This window comes from Idiotropiscis lumnitzeri, unplaced genomic scaffold, assembly GCF_059441095.1.
Source record: "Idiotropiscis lumnitzeri isolate Australia: NSW breed Sydney's pygmy pipehorse unplaced genomic scaffold, RoL_Ilum_1.0 HiC_scaffold_311, whole genome shotgun sequence".
NCBI lineage: Eukaryota > Metazoa > Chordata > Actinopteri > Syngnathiformes > Syngnathidae > Idiotropiscis > Idiotropiscis lumnitzeri.
In genome coordinates, this window is record NW_028283849.1 from 65001 (window position 1) to 69754 (window position 4754).

Here is a 4754-nt window from a genome sequence, read left to right on the forward strand (position 1 = left end):
ACTCGGTCCGTAGAGGCCGCGTTACCGCGTGGCGGTCAGTCGCGGGAGGGAGCCGGAGCCGCCCGCACGCCCGCGACCGCAACACGCACTCGGAGGCGGCGTCTTCTGACAGACGCCGGTAGGGTTTGAGAAACATGCTTTTTCGGAAAGGACCGCTCGGCTGACGCGGGCCTGGGCTCCCGCACCCCTCTCGTGGCGGGGCACCCGCGAGCGCGGCGGAACTCCCGTGTAGGACATCTCTGGGCCCGTGTGGCCGACGGGCACGCGACAGGGTCGTCTCGGTCTCGCGACGAAAGCGGTTTCGCGCTGGTTGGTGCGCTAGAGGTCGATCCGCAGGCCGAAGGAACCGTCCGCCCGAACACCCCGGCGCGAGGCCGGGGCCGGCAGGGGCCCTCCGATGGCGGGTCATGCTTGCCAATCGGTCAGTGGTTGGTGTGGTGCAGTATATGTCAGGGTGTGGGTGCGAGATGGGCCGGTAGGACCGCTCCTCCTGCGTCGGACCCCGAGTCATAGGAAGTGCCGTTTTGTCACAACCCCAGGGGTGGGGTGGGTAACGGTAGGGAAGTGCCGGCCAACGCGCAGAGGTCGACCCGCAGGCCGAAGGAACCGTCCACCCGAACACCCCGGCGCGAGGCCGGGGCCGGCAGGGGCCCTCCGATGGCGGGTCATGATTGCCAATCGGTCAGTGGTTATGTGTGTGCTGCGGTGCCGGCCAACGCTCAGAGGTCGACCCGCAGGCCGAAGGAACCGTCCACCCGAACACCCCGGCGCGAGGCCGGGGCCGGCAGGGGCCCTCCGATGGCGGGTCATGATTGCCAATCGGTCAGTGGTTATGTGTGTGCTGCGGTGCTGCGGTGCCGGCCAACGCTCAGAGGTCGACCCGCAGGCCGAAGGAACCGTCCACCCGAACACCCCGGCGCGAGGCCGGGGCCGGCAGGGGCCCTCCGATGGCGGGTCATGATTGCCAATCGGTCAGTGGTTGTGTGTGTTGCGGTGGGGCCGGGAGGACCGCTCCTCCTGCGTCGGTCCCCGGGTCATGGGAAGTGCCGTGTGGCGGTGGTGGGGCCGGGAGGACCGCTCCTCCTGCGTCGGACCCGAGTCATGGGAAGTGCCGTGTGGCGGGGCCGGGAGGACCGCTCCTCCTGCGTCGGACCCGAGTCATAGGAAGTGCCGTGTGGCGGGGCCGGGAGGACCGCTCCTCCTGCGTCGGACCCGAGTCATAGGAAGTGCCGTGTGGCGGGGCCGGGAGGACCGCTCCTCCTGCGTCGGACCCGAGTCATAGGAAGTGCCGTGTTGCGCTGGTGGGGCCGTGCCCGCCAACAGCCTTCAGTGGTCGGATACCACGTTTGCAAGCTCCCCGCTGGAATGGGGACTTAGAAGAAATGAGGGGAAAATTCCCCCGGAGCTCCGTGCCTGAGGGCGGGCTGTGAGCCGCGCCGCGTCCGCCAACAGCCTTCCATGGTCGGACACCATTGTTCGCAAGTTGCCCGCTGGAATGGGCACATAGAAGAAATTTCGAGGATAACATCCACCAGAGCGCCAGGGCGGCCGTTATTGCAGTATGCGTCCGCCTGGCAGCTCTCTTCCGCGGGAACCATTGGGCAATTTCTTTCACGGAGGTGGACATAGAAGAATTTTTGTTTCTAAAAACGTGGTTCCTAAAAATGTGCCCCAGGTGTTTTGGAAAACCCGGGTAAACCTGGGAAGTAGGCAAATGACCCTCTGACTAGGGGGAAAAACGTTTGCCTACTGCAGCGCCCCTAATGCAATTCGGCGGAACTGCAACGCCCCTGGTCGCCTAAACGCTACCCCTGGTCGCCTAAACCTCACCCCTGGTCGCCTAAACCTCACCCCTGGTCGCCTAAACCTCACCCCTGGTCGCCTAAAAGTCACCCCTGGTCGCCTAAATTGTCAACCCCTGGTCACCTAAATTGTCAACCCCTGGTCGCCTAAAGGGGACTTAGAAGAAATGAGGGGGGCAAATTCCCCCGGAGCTCCGTGCCTGAGGGCGGGCTGTGAGCCGCGCCGCGTCCGCCAACAGCCTTCAGTGGTCGGATACAATGTTTGAAAGGTCCCCGCTGGAAAGGGGACTTAGAAGAAATGAGGCAAATTCCCCCGGAGCTCCGTGCCTGAGGGCGGGCTGTGAGCCGCGCCGCGTCCGCCAACAGCCTTCAGTGGTCGGATACAATGTTTGAAAGGTCCCCGCTGGAAAGGGGACTTAGAAGAAATGAGGCAAATTTCCCCGGAGCTCCGTGCCTGAGGGCGGGCTGTGAGCCGCGCCGCGCCCGCCAACAGCCTTCAGTGGTCGGATACAATGTTTGAAAGTTCCCCGCTGGAAAGGGGACTTAGAAGAAATGAGGCAAATTTCCCCGGAGCTCCGTGCCTGAGGGCGGGCTGTGAGCCGCGCCGCGCCCGCCAACAGCCTTCAGTGGTCGGATACAATGTTTGAAAGTTCCCCGCTGGAAAGGGGACTTAGAAGAAATGAGGCAAATTTCCCCGGAGCTCCGTGCCTGAGTGCGGGCTGTGAGCCGCGCCGCGTCCGCCAACAGCCTTCCTTTGGTCGGATACAATGTTTGAAAGGTCCCCGCTGGAAAGGGGACTTAGAAGAATTGAGTAAAATTCACCCGGAGCTCCGTGCCCGAGGGCCGGCTATGAGCCGCGCCGTGCCCGCCAACAGCCTTCCACGGTCGGATACAATGTTTCAAAGTTCCCCGCTGGAAAGGGGACTTAGAAGAAATTTGTAAAATTCACCCGGAGCTCCGTGCCCGAGGGCCGGCTATGAGCCGCGCCGCGCCCGCCAACAGCCTTCCTTTGGTCGGATACAATGTTTCAAAGTTCCCCGCTGGAAAGGGGACTTAGAAGAAATTTGTAAAATTCACCCGGAGCTCCGTGCCCGAGGGCCGGCTATGAGCCCCGCCGTGCCCGCCAACAGCCTTCCACGGTCGGATACAATGTTTCAAAGTTCCCCGCTGGAAAGGGGACTTAGAAGAAATTTGTAAAAATTCACCCGGAGCTCCGTGCCCGAGGGCCGGCTATGAGCCCCGCCGTGCCCGCCAACAGCCTTCCACGGTCGGATACAATGTTTCAAAGTTCCCCGCTGGAAAGGGGACTTAGAAGAAATTTGTGAAAATTCACCCGGAGCTCCGTGCCTGAGGGCCGGCTATGAGCCGCGCCGTGCCCGCCAACAGCCTTCCACGGTCGGATACAATGTTTCAAAGTTCCCCGCTGGAAAGGGGACTTAGAGGAAATTTGTGAAAATTCACCCGGAGCTCCGTGCCTGAGGGCCGGCTATGAGCCGCGCCGTGCCCGCCAACAGCCTTCCACGGTCGGATACAATGTTTCAAAGTTCCCCGCTGGAAAGGGGACTTAGAAGAATTGAGTAAAATTCACCCGGAGCTCCGTGCCTGAGGGCCGGCTATGAGCCGCGCCGTGCCCGCCAACAGCCTTCCACGGTCGGATACAATGTTTCAAAGTTCCCCGCTGGAAAGGGGACTTAGAAGAAATGAGGCAAATTTCCCCGGAGCTCCGTGCCTGAGGGCGGGCTGTGAGCCGCGCCGCGTCCGCCAACAGCCTTCAGTGGTCGGATACAATGTTTGAAAGGTCCCCGCTGGAAAGGGGACTTAGAAGAAATGAGGCAAATTTCCCCGGAGCTCCGTGCCTGAGGGCGGGCTGTGAGCATCGCCGCGCCCGCCAACAGCCTTCAGTGGTCGGATACAATGTTTGAAAGTTCCCCGCTGGAAAGGGGACTTAGAAGAAATGATGCAAATTTCCCCGGAGCTCCGTGCCTGAGGGCGGGCTGTGAGCCGCGCCGCGCCCGCCAACAGCCTTCCACGGTCGGATACAATGTTTCAAAGTTCCCCGCTGGAAAGGGGACTTAGAAGAATTGAGTAAAATTCACCCGGAGCTCCGTGCCTGAGGGCCGGCTATGAGCCGCGCCGTGCCCGCCAACAGCCTTCCACGGTCGGATACAATGTTTCAAAGTTCCCCGCTGGAAAGGGGACTTAGAAGAATTGAGTAAAATTCATCCGGAGCTCCGTGCCCGAGGGCCGGCTATGAGCCGCGCCGTGCCCGCCAACAGCCTTCCACGGTCGGATACAATGTTTCAAAGTTCCCCGCTGGAAAGGGGACTTAGAAGAAATTTGTAAAAATTCACCCGGAGCTCCGTGCCCGAGGGCCGGCTATGAGCCGCGCCGTGCCCGCCAACAGCCTTCCTTTGGTCGGATACAATGTTTCAAAGTTCCCCGCTGGAAAGGGGACTTAGAAGAAATTTGTAAAATTCACCCGGAGCTCCGTGCCCGAGGGCCGGCTATGAGCCGCGCCGTGCCCGCCAACAGCCTTCCACGGTCGGATACAATGTTTCAAAGTTCCCCGCTGGAAAGGGGACTTAGAAGAAATTTGTGAAAATTCACCCGGAGCTCCGTGCCCGAGGGCCGGCTATGAGCCGCGCACCCCCGCCAACAGCCTTCCACGGTCGGATACAATGTTTCAAAGTTCCCCGCTGGAAAGGGGACTTAGAAGAAATTTGTAAAAATTCATCCGGAGCTCCGTGCCCGAGGGCCGGCTATGAGCCGCGCCGTGCCCGCCAACAGCCTTCCACGGTCGGATACAATGTTTCAAAGTTCCCCGCTGGAAAGGGGACTTAGAAGAAATTTGTAAAAATTCACCCGGAGCTCCGTGCCCGAGGGCCGGCTATGAGCCGCGCCGTGCCCGCCAACAGCCTTCCACGGTCGGATACAATGTTTCAAAGTTCCCCG